Source organism: Macaca nemestrina, chromosome 7 (genome assembly GCF_043159975.1).
Source record: "Macaca nemestrina isolate mMacNem1 chromosome 7, mMacNem.hap1, whole genome shotgun sequence".
NCBI classification, from domain to species: Eukaryota; Metazoa; Chordata; class Mammalia; order Primates; family Cercopithecidae; genus Macaca; species Macaca nemestrina.
The window spans coordinates 63,208,599-63,233,743 of record NC_092131.1 but is presented as its reverse complement, the minus strand read 5'-3'; the positions used below and the strand labels follow the sequence as shown (position 1 = coordinate 63,233,743).

At 38.8% G+C, this 25,145-nt stretch overlaps 2 long non-coding RNA genes across 2 annotated transcripts in view; one reads left to right on the top strand and one right to left on the bottom strand.

Moving 5' to 3' along the window:
* Nucleotides 1-25,145, bottom strand: part of LOC105481906 (uncharacterized) — a 101,590-nt gene that overhangs the window by 64,412 nt on the left and 12,033 nt on the right. The gene's annotated exons all lie outside the window — the stretch shown is intronic.
* LOC105481905 (uncharacterized) overlaps nucleotides 1-25,145 on the top strand; it is a 38,594-nt gene that overhangs the window by 2,247 nt on the left and 11,202 nt on the right. The gene's annotated exons all lie outside the window — the stretch shown is intronic.

Below are 25,145 nucleotides of genomic sequence, written 5' to 3'. Positions count from 1 at the left end.
ACCACTGTTCTAGAGGGCAGCTTGCTCCCAGTAGAATCATTCAAAACATGCATTCTACATAAAATGGAATAGGGTGATCATTAAAAACTCAGGTTGTGGAGTCAAGTTGGACTTGCACTCAGGATTTTGCATGTGTGATATTGGCCAATTCACTCTAATTCTACTGGTAATAGTAGTAGATACAAGTAACACTGAGTGTTTCCTGTGTTCCAGGCACTTTGCTAAACACTAAACATGGATTAACTCACATAATTCTGCAACAAACCTATGATGTAGGTGCTGTTCAAGGAAATTAAGGCTTACAGACGGAATAAGTAATTGTTAACTTGCTTAAAATTATATAGCCAATCAGCGATGCAGCTGGAATAACACCTAAGTCATCTAACTCTAAAGACTATGCACTTGGCCACTTCATTGTATTGCCTCTGAGAAATAGAGAGAAAGGGAAAGAGAAAAATCTACAAAGAAAAAAATAGGAATTAATGAATCTAGGATAGAAATAATTCAAAATGAGACACTGAGGTGGCACCAAGATGGCCGAATAGGAACAGCTCCAGCCTCCAGCTCTCAGCATGAGCGACACAGCAGATGGGTGATTTCTGCATTTCCAACTGAGGTACCAGGTTCATCTCACTGGGGCGTGTCGGACAGTGGGTACAGGGCCATGGGTGCAGCCCACCAAGCGAGAGCTGAAGCAGGGCGAGGCATTGCCTCACCCAGGAAGTGCAAGGGGGAAGGGAATTCCCTTTCCTAGCCAAGGGAAACCGTGACACACAACACCTGGAAAATCAGGTCACTCCCACCATAATACTGCGCTTTACCAAGGGTCTTAGTAAACGGCACACCAGAATATATCCCACGCCTGGCTCAGAGGGTCCCACGCCCATGGAGCCTCCCTCATTGCTAGCACAGCAGTCTGAGATCTAACTGCAAGGCAGCAGCGAGGCTGGTGGAGGGGCACCCGCCATTGCTGAGGCTTAAGTAGGTAAACAAAGCAGCCAGGAAGCTCAAACTGGCTGGAGCTCACTGAAGCTCAAGGAGGCCTGCCTGCCTCTGTAGACTCCACCTCTGGGGACCAGGCATGGCCAAACAAAAGGCAGCAGAAACCTCTGCAGATTTAAATGTCTCTGTTTGACAGCTTTGAAGAGAGTAGTGGTTCTCCCAGCACAGAGTTTGCGATCTGAGAACAAACAGACTGTTTCCTCAAGTGGGTCCCTGACACCCAAGTAGCCTAACTGGGAGATACCCCCTACGAGGGGCAGACTGACACCTCACACCTCACACCTCACACAGCCGGGTACCCCTCTGAGACGAAGCTTCCAGAGGAATGATCAGACAGCAACATTTGCTGTTCAGCAATATTCACTCTTCTGCAGCCTCTAATGCTGACACCCAAGCAAACAGGGTCTGGAGTGAACCTCGAGCAAACTCCACCAGACCTGCTGCTGAGGGTCCTGACAGTTAGAAGGAAAACTAACAAACAGAAAGGACATCCACACCAAAACCCCATCTGTACATCACCATCATCAAAGACCAAAGGTAGCTAAAACCACAAAGATGGGGAAAAAGCAGTGCAGAAAAGCTGAAAATTCTAAAAATCAGAGTGCCTCTTCTCCTCCAAAGGAACACAGCTCCTCACCAGCAATGGAACAAAGTTGGATGAAGAATAACTTTGACAAGTTGACAGAAGAAGGCTTCGGATGATCAAACTTCTCCAAGCTAAAGGAGGAAGTATGAACCCAGCGCAAAGAAACTAAACACCCTGAAAAAAGATTTGACGAATGGCTAACTAGAATAACCAATGTAGACAAGTCCTTAAATGAACTGATAGAGCTGAAAACCATGGCACGAGAACTATGTGACAAAGGCACAAGCTTCAGTAACTGACTCGATCAACTGAAATAAAGGGTATCAGTGATTGAAGATCAAATGAATGAAATGAATCGAAAAGAGAAGTTTAGAGAAAAAAGAGTAAAAAGAAATGAACAAAGACTCCAAGAAATATGGGACTATGTGAAAAGACCAAATCTACATCTGATTGGTGTACCTGAAAGAGACGGGGAGAATGGAACCAAGTTGGAAAACACTCTGCAGGATATTATCCAGGAGAACTTCCCCAACCTAGCAAGGGAGGCCAACATTCAATTCAGGAAATACAGAGAATGCCACAAAGAGTTGCTCGAGAAGAGCAACTCCAAGACACATAATTGTCAGATTCACCAAACCTGAAATGAAGGAAAAAATGTTAAGGGCAGCCAGAGAGAAAGGTCGGGTTACCCACAAAGGGAAGCCCAACAGACTAACAGTGGATCTCTCAGCAGACACTCTACAAGCCAGAAGAGTAGGGGTCAATATTCAACATTCTTAAAGAAAAGAATTTTCAACCCAGAATTTCATATTCAGTCAAACTAAGTTTCATAGGTGACGGAGAAATAAAATCCTTTACAGACAAGCAAATGCTGAGAGATATTGTCACCACCAGGCATGCCCCATAAGAGCTCCTCAAGGAAGCACTAAACATGGAAAGGAACAACCAGTACCAGCCATGGCAAAAACATGCCAAAATGTAAAGACCATCGATGCTAGGAAGAAACTGCATCAACTAATGAGCAAAATAACAAGCTAACATCATAATGACAGGATCAACTTCACATGTAACAATATTAATCTTAAATGTAAATGGGATAAATGCTCCAATTAAAAGACACAGACTGGCAAATTGGATAGAGTCAAGACCCATCAGTCTGCTGTATTCAGGAGACCCATCTCACATGCAGAGACACACATAGGCTCAAAAGAAAGGGATGGAGGAAGATCTACCAAGCAAATGGAAAACAAACAAAAGGCAGGGGTTGCAATCCTAGTCTCTGACAAAACAGACTTTAAACCAACAAAGATCAAAACAGACAAAGAAAGCCATTACATAATGGTAAAGGGATCAATTCAACAAGAAGAGCTAATCATCCTAAATATATATGCACTCAATACTGGAGCACCCAGATTCATAAAGCAAGTCCTTAGAGACTTACAAAGAGACTTAGACTCCCACACAATAATAATGGCAGATTTTAATACCCCACTATCAACATTAGACAGATCAATGAGACAGAAAGTTAACAAGGATATTCAGGAATTGAACTCAGCTCTGCACCAAGTGGAACTAATAGACATCTACAGAACTCTCCACCCCAAATCAACAGAATATACATTCTTCTCAGCACCACATCACACTTATTCCAAAATTGACCACATCATTGGAATTAAAGGACTCCTCAGCAAATGTAAAAGAACAGAAATTATAACAAACTGTCTCTCAGACCACAGTACAATCAAACGAGAACTCAGGATTAAGAAACTCAATCAAAACCGCTCAACTACATGGAAACTGAAAAACCTGCTCCTGAATGACTACTGGGTATATAACGAAATGAAGGCAGAAATGAAGATGTTCTTTGAAACCAATGAGAACAAAGACACAACATACCAGAATCTGGGACACATTTAAAGCAGTGTGTAGAGGGAAATTTATAGCACTAAATGCCCACAAGAGAAAGCAGCAAAGATCTAAAATTGATACCCTAACATCACAATTAAAAGAACTAGAGAAGCAAGAGCAAACACATTCAAAAGCTAGCAGAAGGCAAGAAAGAACTAAAATCAGAGCAGAACTGAAGGAGATAGAGACACAAAAACCCTCCAAAAAAATCAATGAATCCAGGAGGTGGTTTTTTGAAAAGATAAACAAAATTGATAGACCCCTAGCAAGACTAACAAAGAAGAAAAGAGAGAAGAATCAACCAGACTCAATAAAAAATGATAAAGGGGATATCACCACTGACCCCACAGAAATACAAACTACCATCAGAGAATACTACAAACACCTCTATGCAAATAAACTAGAAAACCTAGAAGAAATGGATAAATTCCTGGACACATATACTCTCCCAAGACTAAACCAGGAAGAACGTGAATCCCTGAATAGACCAATAACAGGCTCTGAAATTGAGGCAATAATTAATACCCTACCAACCAAAAAAAGTCCAGGACCAGACAGATTCACAGCTGAATTCTACCAGAGGTACAAGGAGGAGCTGGTACTATTCCTTCTGAAACTATTCCAATCAATAGAAAAAGAGGGAATCCTTGCTAACTCATTTTATGAGGCCAGCATCATCCTGATACCAACGCCTGGCAGAGACACAACCAAAAAAGGGAATTTTAGATCAATATCCCTGATGAACATCGATGCAAAAATCCTCAATAAAATACTAGCAAACTGAATCCAGCAGCACATCCACCATGATCAAGTGGGCTTCATCCCTGAGATGCAAGGCTGGTTCAATATATGAAAATCAATAAACGTAATCCAGCATATAAACAGAACCAAAGACAAAAACCACATGATTACCTCAATAGATGCAGAAAAGTCCTTTGAAAAAATTAAACAGCCCTTCATGCTAAAAAATCTCAACAAATTCGGTATTGATGGAACGTATCTCAAAATAATAAGAGCTATTTATGACAAACCCACAGTCAATATCATACTGAATGAGCAAAAACTGGAAGCATTCCCTTTGAAAACTGGCACAAGACAGGGATGACCTCTCTCACCACTCCTAATCAACATAGTGTTGGAAGTTCTCGCTAGGGCAATCAGGCAAGAGAAAGAAATAAAGGGTATTCAGTTAGGAAAAGAGGAAGTCAAATTGTCCCTGTTTGCATATAACATGATTGTATATTTAGAAAACCCATCGTCTCAGCCCAAAATCTCCTTAAGCTGATAGGCAACTTCAGCAAAGTCTCAGGATACAAAATCAATATGCAAAAATCACAAGCATTCTTATACACTACTAACAGACAAACAGAGAGCCAAATCATGAGTGAACTCCCATTCACATTTGCTTCAAAGAGAATAAAATACCTAGGAATCCACCTTATAACAGATGTGAAGGACCTCTTCAAGGAGAACTACAAACCACTGCTAAAGGAAATAAAAGAGGACAAAAACAAATGGAAGACATTCCATGCTCATGCTCATGGATAGGAAGAATCAATATGGTGAAAATGGCCATACTGCCCAAGGTAATTTATAGATTCAATGCCATCCCCATTAAGCTACCAAGGACTTTCTTCACAGAATTGAAACAAAACTACTTTAAAGTTCATATGGAACCAAAAAAGAGCCCACATTGCCAAGACAATCCTAAACAAAAAGAACAAAGTTGGAGGCATCACGCTACCTGACTTCAAACTATACTACAAGGCTACAGTAACCAAAACAGCATGGTACTGGTACCAAAATGGAGATATAGACCAATGGAACAGAACAGAGACCTCAGAAATAATATCACACATCTGCAACCATCTGATCTTTGACAAATCTGACAAAAACAAGAAATGGGGAAAGGATTCCCTATTTAATTAATGGTGCTGGGAAAACTGGCTAGCCATATGTAGTAAGCTGAAACTGAATCCCTTCCTTACACCTTATACAAAAATTAATTCAAGATAAATTAGAGACTTAAATATTAGAACTAAAACCATAAAAACCCTCAAAGAAAACCTAGGCAGTACCATGCAGGACATAGACAAGGACTTCATGTCTAAAACACCAAAAGCAACGGCAACAAAAGCGAAAATTGACAAATGGGATCTAATTAAACTAAAGAGCTTCTGCACAGCAAAAGAAACTACCATCAGAGTGAACAGGCAACCTACAGAATGGGAGAAAATTTTTGCAATCTACTCATCTGACAAAGGGCTAATATCCAGAACCAACAAAGAACTCAAACAAATTTACAAGAAAAAACAAAAATCCCATCAAAAAGTGGGCAAAGGATATAAATGGACACTTCACAAAGGAAGACATTTATGCAGTCAACAGACACATGAAAAAATGCTCATCATCACTCGCCATCAGAGAAATGCAAATCGAAACCACAATGAGATACCATCTCACACCGGTTAGAATGGCAATCATTAAAAAGTCAGGAAACAACAGGTGCTGGAGAGGATGTGGAAAAATAGGAATGCTTTTACACGGTTGGTGGGACTGTAAACTAGTTCACCCATTGTGGAAGACAGTGTGGCAATTCCTCAAGGATCTAGAACTAGAAATCCCATTTGACCCAGCCATCCCATTACTGGGTATATACCCAAAGGATTATAAATCATGCTGCTATAAAGACACATGAACACGTATGTTTACTGTGGCACTATTCACAATAGCAAAGACTTGGAACCAACCGAAATGTCCACCAATGACAGACTGGATTAAGAAAATGTGGCACATATACACCATGGAATACTATGCAGTCATAAAAAAGGATGAGTTCATGTCCTTTGTAGGGACACGGATGCAACTGGAAACCATCATTCTCAACAAATTATCACAAGAACAGAAAACCAAACACTGCATGTTCTCACTCATAGGTGGGAATTGAACAGTGAGATCACTTGGACACAGGAAGGGAAACATCACACACCGGGGCCTGTTGTGGGGTGGGGGATGAGGGAATAGCATTAGGAGATATACCTAATGTAAATGATGAGTTAATGGGGGCAGCACACCAAGATGGCACATGTATACATATGTAACAAACCTGCACGTTGTGCACAGGTACCCTAGAACATAAAGTATAATAAAAATAAATAAAAATAAATTTTAAAAAATGATATAATTCTAAATGAAAATCTGTGAATTATATTAGCCTGAGAATGTGCTAGAAACTAGCAACCAACTGAAAAACAGGAATGGGGATAATGTTCCAAGGAAGACTACAGGGTGGCAGCCCATAAAAGCATTGTGTAGATTCAAAAGGAATTCCCATTGCTCAGCTTTTCCCCAATGATCAACCTGATAGATGAAGAATGACAGATGTGATGTCATTGTCACACCTGGCCTATTAATACACTTCTCCTGAAAGCACCGAATGGAAGCCTCAGTATGACAGCTGTTCAGCAGCAATAGAAACGTTCAGGTCAAAACTGGAACAGGAAGACACCGGGCTCTAGGAAGAAAGTTTCCAGAGGGGATGAAACAAAGGGGGACTAACAAAACATCACATTTTGGAGAATTTGGGAGGAAGATTGAGACAAAATATAGACTCATTTTGAAGACATACACAAAAGAAAGATCTTCTTGGCTTTGCGGTAAACAATATTTACCCAATTATAATTGTGTGAACACTATGATGGCTTTCAACTTTTTGAATCAACCTATAGACTAATTATAGAAGACCTAATTTTTGTTGCAAAAGATAATATAACTATTATTATGTAAACTAGATTTGATTTAACTGTGAAACCAAATAACTTTGGCTTAGACATGACAGAAGCCTATTGTCCTTTGATGTGAACAGAGTCTGCAGTAAGTGGTCTGGGGCGGGTGTAGTGCCTCTCATCCAGAGGCATCCAGGCTGCTTCCCAACAAGACATCCACCTCAGGACCCAGGATGGCTGCTCAAGCAGTAGCTAAAATATCCACATTCCAGACAGCAGGAAAGAGAAGATATGGAGAAAACTGTATCCTCTCCCTTTAAGGAACATTTTCTGGAATTTATACTCAACACTTTGTTTACATCCTATTGGCCAATCACACAGCCAGGTATAGTCACAGAGACATTGGGAAAGGTAGCTTCTATTCTGGGCAACTATACATCCAACTAAAACTGAGATTCTATTACTAAGGAAGAGGGAGGAATGAATATTGACTGACAACAATCAGTCTTTGCCAGAGTTAACATCCTTGACCATGTAAAATAATAGACAACAGAAATAGAAGTTGAAAATAAGGAACAGAGCTGAAGGAAAGAGTATAAGTCATTACAAAACAAGGGTTAAGAAACACTATATTTACCAAAAAAAAAAAAAAGTGCAAGTAAGAAATTTAAAATACTGTAGTGATATAGTTATTTGGCAGAGACAACGGTGGGGAATTGGTACAAGGAAAGTTTAATTATTACTGTTTCGTTCGCTCTGGAAACAGATCTAGGGAGGGAAGAAAGAGAAGGGGTGGGAAATGGGGTATAAAATAAAGATAAAGAGATACGATGAGATTCAACTTAGAGAAAAGAATCCATGTATATAAAATATAAAGGATCAAAAATTAAGAGAGAAGATTTCATTTAAGGGTACAGGGAATGTCACTGGCTTCTGACTTAGAAACTTGTGGATTTATTCCATTTATGAAACCCCCTCCTCTCACCAAAAACAAAATGAATCTATCCATGGTTCATGCTAATGGAACAAGTAATAATGATACATATTCAGAAATTAAAATTGAAGTTGAATTATACATACAAAAGATGTGGTACATTTTATCTCCAAATTCCTTAAAACTGCCAAAAGTCCCTTTCAGAATCTCCTCAAGCTTCTTTATCCATCACTTCATCTTCTAGTCAAACCTGCTTTTCCATAGGCAGTATTATTTGGAAAAAAGTTTAAACTACTTTTTCCTTTTTACATATCTACTTCATTTTTCATTATTTAAAATATCAGAAGAGTATTGTCTCCATTTAACATATTTTCTATTTATGTACACTCTATGATACTTAAAAAGCAATGTCACAAAGTTATCTTGTATTTTATTTAATATGTCTGGAATTTCAGCTGCATTACAGGTTAATGCAGCTTGGGCATGTAACTATCATTTACACTATAGTTTTTCTATGAGAAAATATGTTCTTGGTGCCAAACAACTGAGTGATGAATACTTTTGAAACACAAACCTATACTGGAGAGACTGCTTTAACTCTTTAATTCATCTGACCAATGAAATTCTAGATTTACAAAAGCACCTGAAAAGTTGATGTCATGGTGATGAAAGTGTGAACTGATAAATAAGATAAAAACTAACACCAGATGTGACTGTTTTATTGGATTACTTTGACATACATATATTTCTAAGAAAAATAGCATAGATTTCTGGAGCAATGCCATGTCTGAAATCCTTCAGTTTTGTGTAACATCAGCAGAATAGAGCCTAATGTCAGCAGTGTTTTCTTGGGCTAGTCATATCTCATGGAGGGAAGATGTCAGCTTGCCAAAGAGAATATTATATGCCAAGCCCTGAAATATAATGTACGGAATCTTGCCATTGAACAGTATGGAACAACATTCAGCCACAAGAGGTGGTGACAAAAAGAAGTTATCAATCTCATGGGCGATTTCACAAAATTTATCGATTATGAAAGATTGGCTTTCTGTGGAAATAATTTAACAAATAGCTTTTGTCCAACCAACAGACCTCTAAACTTTAAGCATTAATATTAAAATGTGTGAAAACAGGCATATACCCCATCACATTGAGTTTCCAAAAAAATTACATTTTTTTCCCAATTAAAATTAGCCTGTATGACAGATGCCTCTAAACTGAGAAATTTTAGCCCAAGATTACAGTAGCAAAGCTTTTAGTTGACTCTTGCCTTGGTAATGATTAAGTTTCTTTGTTCATGTAAAAGGTCAGACTTCTTTAGTAAGTACAGCCATGCAAATGTGTTTACTTGGGGAAAAGACTGGGATTTGTCTTTTTCTTTTTTGAGACAGGAACTTGCTCTGTCACCCAGGCTAAAGTGCAGTGGAGTGATCGTAGCTCACTGTAACCTCAAACTCCTGGGCTCAAGCAATTCTCCATCTCTGCCTCCTGAGTATGAGTAGCTGGGACTACAGGCACGTGCCACCATGCCTGGCCAGTTTTTAAATTTTTTGTAGTCACCGGGCAAGGTGGCTGGCTCACACCTGTAGTCCCGACACTTTAGGAGGCTGAGGTGGGTTGATCTCTTGAGCCCAGGAGTTCAAGACCAGCTGGGCAACATGGCAAAAACCCTTCTCTACAAAAAATGCAAAAATTAGCCAAGTGTGGTGGCACCCACTTATAGTCCCAGCTACTGGGGAAGCTGAGGTGGGAGGACACTTGAGCCAAGGAAGTGGAGGTTGCAGTAAGCCGTGATCACACCACTATACTCCAGCCTGGGTGACAGAGGCAGATCCCATCTCAAATAAATAAATAAATTTTTTTGTAGAGCTACACTGCCCAGTCTGGCCTTCAACTCTTGACCTCAAAAGATCCTCCCGCCTTGGCTTTCCAGTGTTGGGATTACTGCGAGCCACTATACCCAGCCAGAAGGATTTTTATCAAACATCAAAGGACTAAAGAGAATTTCCACAAACAACTCTCCTAAGGAAAACTGTTATTCTTCCTTTCTTTTCATTATATATACTTTGTTCTACTACAATCAACAGGAAGAAGTCTGCCCTTCAGAACAGCTAGGTTTATTCAGAATTGCTGACTTCAGAATATTTCTTGTTATCCCATGATTATTAGAACAAAACACTTTCAGGAAAAAGTTTATGTAGAATTCTCTGAACTTGGACTGTTTATCTTTGGCATATTTATCTACAGTTTAGAATTGTTCTGACTCTATTGGGTAAAATTGCTCTCAAAAGAAACACGGTCCTTGAGGAGACTTACATATTTGTATTACACCTCATTCATGACTTTTTGCTTTTTCCTTATTTCTACTTTGCAATTTATAGATCTAATGTGAGGTCACAGTAAGCCCAATATTGTGTATGTACAGTCTCTTCTATAAGAAATCAAAACTGTCTTGTGGTTTTGTTTGCTTGTTTGTTGTTTTTGTTTTTGTCTTTTGAGATCATCTTGGTCTGTTGCTCATGCTGGTGTGCAGTGACACAATCTCGGCTCACGGCAACCTCCACCCACTAAGGTTCAAGCAATTCTCATGCCTCAGCCTCCCGAGTAGCTGGCATTACAGACATGCACCACCACTCCTGGTTAATTTTTGTATTTTTAGTAGAGACTAGGTTTCGCCATGTTGGCCATGCTGGTCTTGAAAACCTGGCCTCATGTGATCCACCCACCTTGGTCTCCCAAGGCAAACAACTCCACTATTTACTCCAGTAACCACATCTCTCCTGAACTCTAGTACCATAAAACTGCCTACTGGGTTGCCTGCCTCGATGTCTCAGAGATTCATAACTAAACTTATATCTTTCTGTTACATTTTATACCCACTGCTGTGAGTCTTACATCAGTAAATTACACTCCCATCACCTGAGCTAGAAACCAGATCTAGAAAAGTTATCCTACAGAGTAACTTCCAGAAGGTGGAGCAAGATGGTGGAATAGAAGGTTCCACCAATCATCTACAATGCAAGGACACCAATTTAGTAAATATCTATGCAAAAAAAGCACCTTCACAAGAACCAAAAATCAGGTGAGCTCTCACAGTAGTAGTTTTAACTTCATATCACTGAAAGAGACACTGAAGAGGTAGAAAAAACAGTCTTGAATCACAGACATCACCCCTCTCCCATCCCCATACTCCCTCTGCCTGGTAATGCAGAGAACTCTTCTGGATCTTGTCCACACCATCAAGGCAATACCTCTGTGAGTCTTAGGTGACAGCTTAGATGAGAACACCAACCCTTCTGAATTTCTGGAAAGTCTTCCTAAGGATAAGTACAAAGAAGCCAAGGCAGTGAAGACTACCATAAATACCTAACTCTTCAATGCCCAGAGACTGAACACATCCACTAGCATCAACACCATCCAGGAAAACATGATCTCACCAAATGAACTAAATTAGGAGCCAGTGACTAATCCTGGAGAAACAGAAATATGTGACCTTTCAGGCAGAAATTTCCTAAACAGATACAACTTAGAAGATTGAGCCAGTAAAAAGTCCAAAACTTGATCAGACCAATAACAAGTAACAAGATCAAGGTTGTAATAAAATAATCTCCCAGTAAAGAAAAGCCTGGGGGCGGAGCAAGATGGCCGAATAGGAACAGCTCCAGTCTCCAACTCCCAGCGCGAGCGACACAGAAGACCGGTGATTTCTGCATTTTCAACTGAGGTACTGGGTTCATCTCACTGGGGAGTGCCAGACGATCGGTGCTGGTCAGCTGCTGCAGCCCGACCAGCGAGAGCTGAAGCAGGGCGAGGCATTGCCTCACCTGGGAAGCGCAAGGGGGAAGGGAATCCCTTTTCCTAGCCAGGGAAACTGAGACACACAACACCTGGAAAATCGGGTAACTCCCACCCCAATACTGCACTTTAAGCAAACAGGCACACCAGGAGATCATATCCCACACCTGGCCGGGAGGGTCCCACACCCACGGAGCCTCCCTCATTGCTAGCACAGCAGTCTGTGATCTACCGACAAGGCAGCAGCGAGGCTGGGGGAGGGGCGCCCGCCATTGCTGAGGCTTAAGTAGGTAAACAAAGCTGCTGGGAAGCTCGAACTGGGTGGAGCTCACAGCAGCTCAAGGAAACCTGCCTGTCTCTGTAGACTCCACCTCTGGGGACAGGGCACAGTAAACAATAACAAACGCAGCCCAAACCTCTGCAGACGCAAACGACTCTGTCTGACAGCTTTGAAGAGAGCAGTGGATCTCCCAACACGGAGGTTGAGATCTGAGAAGGGACAGACTCCCTGCTCAAGTGGGTCCCTGACCCCTGAGTAGCCTAACTGGGAGACATCCCCCACTAGGGGCAGTCTGACACCCCACACCTCACAGGGTGGAGTACACCCCTGAGAAGAAGCTTCCAAAGCAAGAATCAGACAGGTACACTCGCTGTTCAGAAATATTCTATCTTCTGCAGCCTCTGCTGCTGATACCCAGGCAAACAGGGTCTGGAGTGGACCTCAAGCAATCTCCAACAGACCTACAGCTGAGGGTCCTGACTGTTAGAAGGAAAACTATCAAACAGGAAGGACACCTACACCAAAACCCCATCAGTACATCACCATCATCAAAGACCAGAGGCAGATAAAACCACAAAGATGGGGAAAAAGCAGGGCAGAAAAGCTGGAAATTCAAAAAATAAGAGCGCATCTCCCCCGGCAAAGGAGCGCAGCTCATCGCCAGCAATGGATGAAAGCTGGACGGAGAATGACTTTGACGAGATGAGAGAAGAAGGCTTCAGTCCATCAAATTTCTCAGAGCTAAAGGAGGAATTACGTACCCAGCGCAAAGAAACTAAAAATCTTGAAAAAAAAGTGGAAGAATTGATGGCTAGAGGAATTAATACAGAGAAGGTCATAAACGAAATGAAAGAGATGAAAACCATGACACGAGAAATACGTGACAAATGCACAAGCTTCAGTAACCTACTCGATCAACTGGAAGAAAGAGTGTCAGCGACTGAGGATCAAATGAATGAAATGAAGCGAGAAGAGAAACCAAAAGAAAAAAGAAGAAAAAGAAATGAACAAAGCCTGCAAGAAGTATGGGATTATGTAAAAAGACCAAATCTACGTCTGATTGGGGTGCCTGAAAGTGAGGGGGAAAATGGAACCAAGTTGGAAAACACTCTTCAGGATATCATCCAGGAGAACTTCCCCAACCTAGTAGGGCAGGCCAACATTCAAATCCAGGAAATACAGAGAACGCCACAAAGATACTCCTCGAGAAGAGCAACTCCAAGACACATAATTGCCAGATTCACCAAAGTTGAAATGAAGGAAAAAATCTTAAGGGCAGCCAGAGAGAAAGGTCGCGTTACCCACAAAGGGAAGCCCATCAGACTAACAGCAGATCTCTCGGCAGAAACTCTCCAAGCCAGAAGAGAGTGGGGGCCAATATTCAACATTCTTAAAGAAAAGAATTTTCAACCCAGAATTTCATATCCAGCCAAACTAAGTTTCATAAGTGAAGGAGAAATAAAATCCTTTACAGATAAGCAAATGCTTAGAGATTTTGTCACCACTAGGCCTGCCTTACAAGAGACCCTGAAGGAAGCACTAAACATGGAAAGGAACAACCGGTACCAGCGATTGCAAAAACATGCCAAAATGTAAAGACCATCGAGGCTAGGAAGAAACTGCATCAACTAACGAGCAAAATAACCAGATAATATCATAATGGCAGGATCAAGTTCACACATAACAATATTAACCTTAAATGTAAATGGACTAAATGCTCCAATTAAAAGACACAGACTGGCAAACTGGATAAAGAGTCAAGACCCATCAGTCTGCTGTATTCAGGAGACCCATCTCACACGCAGAGACACACATAGGCTCAAAATAAAGGGATGGAGGAAGATTTACCAAGCAAATGGAGAACAAAAAAAAGCGGGGGTTGCAATACTAGTCTCTGATAAAACAGACTTTAAACCATCAAAGATCAAAAGAGACAAAGAAGGCCATTACATAATGGTAAAGGGATCAATTCAACAGGAAGAGCTAACTATCCTAAATATATATGCACCCAATACAGGAGCACCCAGATTCATAAAGCAAGTCCTTAGAGACTTACAAAGAGACTTAGACTCCCAAACATTAATAATGGGAGACTTCAACACTCCACTGTCAACATTAGACAGATCAACGAGACAGAAAGTTAACAAGGATATCCAGGAATTGAACTCATCTCTGCAGCAAGCAGACCTAATAGACATCTACAGAACTCTCCACCCCAAATCAACAGAATATACATTCTTCTCAGCACCACATCACACTTATTCCAAAATCGACCATGTAATTGGAAGTAAAGCACTCCTCAGCAAATGTACAAGAACAGAAATTATAACAAACTGTCTCTCAGACCACAGTGCAATCAAACTAGAATTCAGGACAAAGAAACTCAATCAAAACCGCTCAACTACATGGAAACTGAACAACCTGCTCCTGAATGACTACTGGGTACATAACGAAATGAAGGCAGAAATAAAGATGTTCTTTGAAACCAATGAGAACACAGATACAACATACCAGAATCTCTGGGACACATTTAAAGCAGTGTGTAGAGGGAAATTTATAGCACTAAATGCCCACAAGAGAAAGCAGGAAAGATCTAAAATTGACACTCTAACATCGCAATTAAAAGAACGAGAGAAGCAAGAGCAAACACAATCGAAAGCTAGCAGAAGGCAAGAAATAACTAAGATCAGAGCAGAACTGAAGGAGACAGAGACACAAAAAACTCTCCAAAAAATCAATGAATCCAGGAGTTGGTTTTTTGAAAAGATCAACAAAATTGACAGACCACTAGTAAGACTAATAAAGAAGAAAAGAGAGAAGAATCAAATCGATGCAATTAAAAATGATAAAGGGGATATCACCACCAACCCCACAGAAATACAAACTACCATCAGAGAATACTATAAACACCTCTACGCAAATAAACTGGAAAATCTAGAAGAAATGGATAATTTCCTGGACACTTACACTCTTCCAAGACTAAACCAGGAAGAAGTTGAATCCCTGAATAGACCAATAGCAGGCTCTGAAATTGAGGCAATAATTAATAGCCTACCAACCAAAAAAAGTCCAGGACCAGATGGATTCACAGCTGAATTCTACCAGAGGTACAAGGAGGAGTTGGTACCATTCCTTCTGAAACTATTCCAATCAATAGAAAAAGAGGGAATCCTCCCTAACTCATTTTATGAGGCCAACATCATCCTGATACCAAAGCCTGGCAGAGACACAACAAAAAAAGAGAATTTTAGACCAATATCCCTGATGAACATCGATGCAAAAATCCTCAATAAAATACTGGCAAACCGGATTCAGCAACACATCAAAAAGCTTATCCACCATGATCAAGTGGGCTTCATCCCTGGGATGCAAGGCTGGTTCAACATTTGCAAATCAATAAACATAATCCAGCATATAAACAGAACCAAAGACAAGAACCACATGATTATCTCAATTGATGCAGAAAAGGCTTTTGACAAAATTCAACAGCCCTTCATGCTAAAAACGCTCAATAAATTCGGTATTGATGGAACGTACCTCAAAATAATAAGAGCTATTTATGACAAACTCAAAGCCAATATCATACTGAATGGGCAAAAAACTGGAAAAATTCCCTTTGAAAACTGGCACAAGACAGGGATGCCCTCTCTCACCACTCCTATTCAACGTAGTGTTGGAAGTTCTGGCTAGTGCAATTAGGCAAGATAAAGAAATCAAGGGTATTCAGTTAGGAAAAGAAGAAGTCAAATTGTCCCTGTTTGCAGATGACATGATTGTATATTTAGAAAACCCCATTGTCTCAGCCCAAAATCTCCTTAAGCTGATAAGCAACTTCAGCAAAGTCTCAGGATATAAAATTAATGTGCAAAAATCACAAGCATTCTTATACACCAGTAACAGACAAACAGAGAGCCAAATCAGGAATGAACTTCCATTCACAATTGCTTCAAAGAGAATAAAATACCTAGGAATCCAACTTACAAGGGATGTAAAGGACCTCTTCAAGGAGAACTACAAACCACTGCTCAGTGAAATAAAAGAGGACACAAACAAATGGAAGAACATACCATGCTCATGCATAGGAAGAATCAATATCGTGAAAATGGCCATACTGCCCAAGGTTATTTATAGATTCAATGCCATCCCCATCAAGCTACCAATGAGTTTCTTCACAGAATTGGAAAAAACTGCTTTAAAGTTCATATGGAACCAAAAAAGAGCCCGCATCTCCAAGACAATCCTAAGTCAAAAGAACAAAGCTGGAGGCATCACGCTACCTGACTTCAAACTATACTACAAGGCTACAGTAACCAAAACAGCATGGTACTGGTACCAAAACAGAGATATAGACCAATGGAACAGAACAGAGTCCTCAGAAATAATACCACACATCTACAGCCATGTGATCTTTGACAAACCTGAGAGAAACAAGAAATGGGGAAAGGATTCCCTATTTAATAAATGGTGCTGGGAAAATTGGCTAGCCATAAGTAGAAAGCTGAAACTGGATCCTTTCCTTACTCCTTATACGAAAATTAATTCAAGATGGATTAGAGACTTAAATGTTAGACCTAATACCATAAAAATCCTAGAGGAAAACCTAGGTAGTACCATTCAGGACATAGTCATGGGCAAAGACTTCATGTCTAAAACACCAAAAGCAACGGCAGCAAAAGCCAAAATTGACAAATGGGATCTCATTAAACTAAAGAGCTTCTGCACAGCAAAAGAAACTACCATCAGAGTGAACAGGCAACCTACAGAATGGGAGAAAATTTTTGCAATCTACTCATCTGACAAAGGGCTAATATCCAGAACCTACAAAGAACTCAAACAAATTTACAAGAAAAAAACAAACAACCCCATCAAAAAGTGGGCAAAGGATATGAACAGACATTTCTCAAAAGAAGACATTCATACAGCCAACAGACACATGAAAAAATGCTCATCATCACTGGCCATCAGAGAAATGCAAATCAAAACCACAATGAGATACCATCTCACACCAGTTAGAATGGCGATCATTAAAAAGTCAGGAAACAACAGGTGCTGGAGAGGATGTGGAGAAATAGGAACACTTTTACACTGTTGGTGGGATTGTAAACTAGTTCAACCATTATGGAAAACAGTATGGCGATTCCTCAAGGATCTAGAACTAGATGTACCATATGACCCAGCCATCCCATTACTGGGTATATACCCAAAGGATTATAAATTATGCTGCTATAAAGACACATGCACATGTATGTTTACTGCAGCACTATTCACAATAGCAAAGACTTGGAATCAACCCAAATGTCCATCAGTGACAGATTGGATTAAGAAAATGTGGCACATATACACCATGGAATACTATGCAGCCATCAAAAAGGATGAGTTTGCGTCCTTTGTAGGGACATGGATGCAGCTGGAAACCATCATTCTTAGCAAACTATCACAAGAACAGAAAACCAAACACCGCATGTTCTCACTCATAGGTGGGAACTGAACAATGAGATCACTTGGACTTGGGAAGGGGAACATCACACACCGGGGCCTATCATGGGGAGGGGGGAGGGGGGAGGGATTGCATTGGGAGTTATACCTGATGTAAATGACGAGTTGATGGGTGCAGCACAGCGACATGGCACAAGTATACATATGTAACAAACCTGCACGTTATGCACATGTACCCTACAACTTAAAGTATAATAATAATAAATAAATAAATAAATAAATAAATAAATAAAATTAAATTAATTTTTTTTCTAAAAAAAAAAAAAAAAGGAAACATATTTTCCTAGTTCCAAACAAATTGATATACAAATATATTTTGTGAACTCAATCTGTTCATAAGTATTATAGGCTCTATTACGGAAAATTGAAAGTCACTTCATATACCATACATAAATAATCAGTTGTCAAACAGAATACAATCAAATACACCAACTCCAAAACTGAGGCAAATATAATTTAACTTTTATTAATTCGGCACCTTCTTCATTATCTTGGGATGCCTCATAGGCATAATCATGAATATCAATTTCCATTGTATTGTACACAAAATATGCTTACATAATGATAAAGATTTTTAGCCTTGATACCAGAATATTTGGTGTATTAACATTTATGATTTTGCCAGAATTAATGCTAAGTTGCATGCCATACATTTCACGAAGAATGATCTTAGCTGTCTATAGCTGCTACCAAAGCAAACCTTCCAAGAATCTTAAAACAAAAGGTATGGTGATATCACCCACACCAACACAAATTCACTGGAACTGAATTGAAAGTCACCTTTCTTTTGTCAAATTTTAATTTAGGTAAATATGTTTCCAATGGGAGAAATCTCTGTGCTGTAAAACACATAGAAATTTCATAAAATGCCCTCCAGAGCTAAACTTTCTAAAAGTGCACAATATATCTACGTGTTGAAGATTACTTGTTCAACTTGCCAATGGCTAATTGTTTAAAAAAATTAATATGCAGGTCCAAAGGACAAAAATAGTCCCTTCTCTGCCTTGCTAAACATTTCCTATTTTCACAAATATTGGATATATATTTTTCCAAATAGTTGTAAAAGGGTTCTTCCTAAACATTGTGCTAGACACACAACATAGAGCAATAAATATTATAATTATAGAAAAATCCTCTATTTCAATGAATTGTGTGTGTCCTGTGCTCAATTAACTGTCTCTTCATATTATGATTTGGAATGCCTTTCACATTAAGGCATGTGTTATTTTATGTATGAAAATGAGGCTATTGAGATGCCAACAGTGTGACTTGCATTTTACGCTCTTTTTCCAAACACTAATAATAGGTTTTTTCTCAGCCACCCATGTTTTGGTCAATGACAAGTATGTGGGAGATGGCTACCTGGAATTCTAGCATTGTTTATAGCCACATAATAGAGATTTATTCTGCATAATATAGTGGATTTGAGAGGACAGAATATTTTAAAGGAACAGATCTCAGGAGAACTCACTCACTATCCGAGGACAGTACCAAGGGGAACAGTGCTAAACAATTCAAACTGGATCTCAGGAGATCTAGGAGATCCTTTAAAAAGCAGGCTTCAACCAAGATAGCTAGCCTTAAAGATACACTAACTGTCTTAGTCCATTTGGGTTGTTATAACAAAAATACCATAGACTTGGTGGTTTAAACAACAAACATTTATTTCTTACATTTCTGGAGGCTGTGCTAACAGATTGGGCATCTGGTGAGAGCTCTATTCCTGGTTCATAGACAGCAGTCTTCTTGCCTCATCCTCACATAGTGGGAGGATTGAGGGAGCTCTCTGGGGTCTCTTTTATAAGAACACTAATATGGTTTTCATCTGTGTCCCCACCAAATCTCATGTTGATTGTAATTCACAGTGCTGGAGATGGGACCAGTGGGAGGTGATTGGATCATGGGAGTAGATTTCTCATGAATGATTTAGCACCATCCTCCTTGGTATTGTCCTCAGATAGTGAGTTCTCCTGAGATCTAGTCCTTTAAAAGTATGTAGTGAAAGTATCTATGGTCTTCCGCCCTCTCTTCCTCCTGCTCCACGCAGGTAAGATGTGCCATGTAAGACTTCCCCTTCTCCTTCCACTATGATTGTAAGTTTCCTGAAGCCTCCCCAGAGCAGAAGCCACTTTGGTTCCTGCAGAACCATAAGCCAATGAAAACCTCTTTTCTTTATAAATTACCCAGTTTCAAACATTTTTTTGTAGCAATGTAAGAACGAACTAATATAGGCACTGATTGCAGTCATGAGGGCCCCACCTTCATGATTTAATCACCTCTAAAGGTCCTACCTCTAAATACCATAACACCAGGAATTCAGTTTCAATATATGAATTTTGGGGAGGACACACACATTTGGTCTATGGCACTAACCATAACTCAACAAAGCAAATTGTGCATTGAGAATGCACAATTCTGAATGTGATGTGAATGCTCCCGTATCACAGTGATGTCAATATCATGATCATGGTTGTTCTTACCTAAAAATTAAATGCCAAAGCTCTAGTCATCAGTAAATGCTGACAACTTATGAAAGAGCTAAGTCAAAAGAACCATTAAATTAGCACATACTTCTACAGTATGAACGCTAGTCCTTTGATGCGCATAAAAGCTGGGATGTTATTTGTCACCATTTAACATTATGTCCTCCCTTTTCAGGCTTTTTTTTTCCAGTAAGCCTTTTTTCACACTCCACAATTTTTTTATTAGCACTTCTCCATGAAATGGACCTTTTTATTCTTAGCTTTGCCTAGATTAAATTCCCTTTGATGTATATTTCAAGTTTCCTCCTTTGACTAGCTCAGCATTATAGACCTCACTGAATCCTTATTCAAATGGCAGGCACGACACTGCTCCCTTCTCTAATCACAGCGGCCATCCTCTAACAGAAGCTATTCCAAGGCTCCTGGGGGAAAAAAAAAGCATGTTTAATCTGTGAGGAGAAATTTAAGGTGGCAGGATTTCATTTCTCTAATGTACACATACATGTGTATAAGATACAAGAAACACAAAAAGTGTTGCTTGAAGCTTTTTTGTTTTGTTACAAAAGCAATACATAGGACCTATGTATTGAATTACAATTATTCTGGCTTAATTTGACTACTGTGGGACACGGAATGTATTGTCTAAGGAACACCTACAAAACGAAGCTCAAGTGAAGGACTCAGATCTCAGACAAACACAAATTGGGAGGTAATGAAATAGCAAAATTGATAAGATTACTCCAGCCTTCATCCTCTCTATCAATAGAGAGACCTTTATTTACTTAGCTTGCTATTTTCAAAGGAAGCATTATGAGAGAAAATTAAAGAGCTCTAAACCTATAAAAAAAAAAAAAAAAAAAAAAAGGAACTTTCATCCAGATACGGGAAATAGAAACACCTAAGCCCTAGGAGTTTGAATAAGTATTTCTTCAAACTTATGCTTTATGCATAGTTGACAATAAAAACTCAGTCTAATAAATATATATATATTTTTAGATATAGATAGATAGATAGATAGATAGATAGATAGATAGATAGATAGATAGATAGATATATGATGGGTAGACTACAGACACCTTTGAGAGTGGGTTGGGCTCACTGGTCAGAGCAGAGGGTGGAAGATCTGGTGGTGAAGATACAGAGACAGAGTCACAGACCATTGTAATTGTTTCCTATTGGCTGCTATACAAATTACTGCAAACTTAGTGACTTTAAATGACACAAATTTATTCTCTTACAGTTCTGGAGGTCAGATATCCAAAATGGGCTTATAGGGCTAAAATCAAAGAGACAGAAGTGCTGTATCTCCTAGTCTTTACAGGCTGCTATAAGAACATACCATAAACTAGGTGACTGATAACAGAAATTTATTTCTCGCAGTTCTGGAGGCGAGGAAGATCAAAGTGATAGCAGATTCAGTGTCTGCTGAAGGCCTGCTTCCTCATAGATGGCCAGCTTCTCACTGTGTTTAGCCACTACCTTTCTTTATCCTCTGCCATAGCAATGTTCCACATAGTAGCCACCCATCAGCCTGGAACCCAGACAAAGCGATGCAAAGCCCGCAAAGCTGCCCCATGATATACATATACTGCGAGCGGGAAATAAACCTTTGTAATTTTAAGCCACTGAGATTTGGAGGTTGTTTGTTGAACGAGCATGAACCAGCCTCTTGTGATTAATACACAGGCAGTAAAGAGTTTCTACACTTCCAAAAAACATTTGGCCTAACCTATAGTGCTTAAACTCTGAAGTGCAAGATGCAGATTATGTATTCAGAAATATTTTCTCAGTGACACAAAAATCACAGAATGTCGTGCAAAGTAAAGCTATAGAATTGTCTTTGTAGGCAGTGTTTGAGAAAAGTGTCTAATCCAGGTTAGGTTTCAAGCTGCCTAATGATAAGGCAGTAGATTACATAACCACTCAAATTTCCTCCAAGCCTTATGGTTTTACACGCTTTAGTATAATGCCATTCTGGAAAGAAGTAGGTTACAGAAAAGAAACAATATGGTTCATATTCTAGGTTAGTCAGCAATTTCTATAGAATATGTCAGTTATTTTAAGATTCACAGTGATTTCAATGCTATTAAAGTAACATTGATGAATTATAACAATGCCTTATATAAATTACTTGGAAAAATGAAAGACCACAGCAGTGGCCAAAATGTACACAGTCAGAGTAAACTAAACACTTTTTATTTTACTCAAAAACATATATTAATCACTTCCCAAATTCCAGGCACTAAGCTAGACCCACAGATAGAAAAATAAATAGGAAATAGTCCCTGCCCTTCAGGGCTTATAGAGGCACAGTAAAAAAAAAAAAAAAAAAATTAATCACGGGCAATGTGTTAAGTGCTATAGTAGAGGGATAAATAAAGCTTTAAGTGACCACAGAAGATTAAGTAATAATTAACAAAATGTGTCAGAGAAAGCCTCTAGGAAGAAAAAAACCTCCATGCTATTAATTGTTGCTGAAATTATATAGACATACATATACATACATAGTGACAGAGTGTTAGAAGGATATACATACATACATGCATATATACGTATATACTTATACAGATTTTAGCTACTTTAAATGTATAATTTATGTCCTCATTTAACTAAAACGTGAAAATAAAATGATATTTTGGAACAGAAATAGTAAGCCATAGAATGCTTAGGATTATCCATTTTTAAAAGCCACCCTAAACATAATGACCTCTATCTTTGATGATTCAAAGAGAATTGCAGGATAATAAAAGGCCTTGAGTTGTTACCTACAGCAAGTGACCTTAACCTCCAGCCTCAATTTCTGATCTATGAATGGTGATAAAGCCTTCCCTGCAGGACTATTCTGAGGATTAGAAATAACACAAAAAAAGCACCTGGCAAATAATTTGTCTTCAATAACTAGTAGTTGTTATGGTTACAATGTATTTGTTACCACTAGAATTAGAAAGCTAAACAGAACCTGCTCTGACCCTAAAACATGCTGTTGCAGTTATGCTTTTGAGTCCTTATTAAGATTTTGTTATGCATTGTTTTTCTTGTAAAAGTATAGTATAAACTTAACCTCCCCACCAGAAAAAAAATTCAGCATCTGGGCTTTTTGATTATTTGAATTCAGAATCAATAGGAATTCATAGGTTTTGATGAAATGAAAGGAAGAGAAACAAAAACATTGTAAAGTAGAAAATATATAAGGAAATGAAGGATTCAAAGATATCCAGCCACTCCAGTCATCAAATCAAAATATACATTGAGCTATGGTTACTGCCGGAGGATTCTTCCAGGCATAAAATATTACAATCATCTTTAACATTTCTTCTCCATTATACAAGGAAAGCAAACTATGCCGTAGCTAAATAAATGCCTGGGTGATAATTATTTTACCTCTTGGTTACATAAATTACTCAAAAACAGTAACCATGTTTACTAAATATCTATGCAATACTTTAAATAGTAAGTATATAGTATAATACGAAGAAACAAGAGCAGATATAATCCCTAACAAACTTTTACATGCATTTCTTTTTGGTGTGTAAAATAAAATAAGAATACAGTCAAACGATAAAAATAACCTTTCTTTAGTCTGTGATCACAGCTGATTAGGAAATGAAGATTTAGCAATTAGATAACTAATGTTATACATAAAATTACATTTATACTTAGAAACTCAAATCTGTATTACATATACATATTGGGAGAAAATTTTCCATGGGTCTCTTATGTTTCTGCATGTCTTACAAACAGTAGCACTGAGAGTGTTTGTTCCACACCTTTTTCTTTTACAATGTTTCCTAAAAATGATTTATCTCTTTTGCAGTACTCTCTCCCTCTTTTTCCATCTTTATGGAGACATAATTAACAAGTAAATATTATATATACTTGCAGTATATACAAGTTAATGTTTTGATATACATATAAATTGTGAAATAATACCACAAAATCAAGTTAATTAACATATCAATCACCTGACACTGTTACCAGTTTTTTTTTTTTTTTTTTTGGTAGGTGTGGTGAAAATACTGATCTATGCTCTTAGCAAATTTCATGTATACAATACAGTATTGGTAACTATATTCCCATTGCTGTCCATTAGATTTTCAGAACTTACTCATCTTGTATAACAATTTCACTTCTGGGATATATCCAAAGGAAAAGAAATCATTATCTAAAGGAGATATCTGCATGCCCCTGTTGATTTCAATATCATTACAATATTCCTCACAATAGTCAAAGGACAGAAACAACTTAAATACCCACTGATAGATGAAAAGGTAAAGAAAATGTGGTGTATATACATAATGGAATATTATTCAGTCTTTTTAAAAATTTTTCTGACCTTGGTGACAATGTGAATAAACCTAGAGGGCATTATGGTTAATGAAATAAGCCAGACGCAAAGATACAAATACCACATGATCTCACTTATATGTAAAATCTAAAATAGTCAAAATATAGAAATGGAAAGTAGAACGGTGGTTGCCAGGGGCTAGGGGGAGGCAGACATGGGAAGATACTGATTAAGTGGTGCTGTTTTAGTTATGCAGTCTCCTTTTTCAAGGCTGTTTTCATTACAGCTTTGAAAAATGGATCTAGAGTCACCCTTGGGAATAGTGGACAGATTTATTTGCTGTCCAGTATAAGAATGTCTCCTTCCAAGGTAAAGACGGAGCAGTTTTGTGTGCAGTTCATTATGAAAGATAGGAGTCCCCTAAGCTCAGAGTTCCTTAGCTGAGATGCACACTGTGATAGTTAATTTTGCATATAAACTTGACTGGGAAAATGGATGCCCAGATAGCTGGTAAAACAGTATTTCTGGGTATATCTGTGAGGGTGTTTCAGGAAGATACTAGCATTTGAACTGGTAGACTGAGTGAAAAAGATCTGTCTCACCAATGTGGGTAGCCATCATCCAATCCATTAAGGGCCCAAATAGAACAAA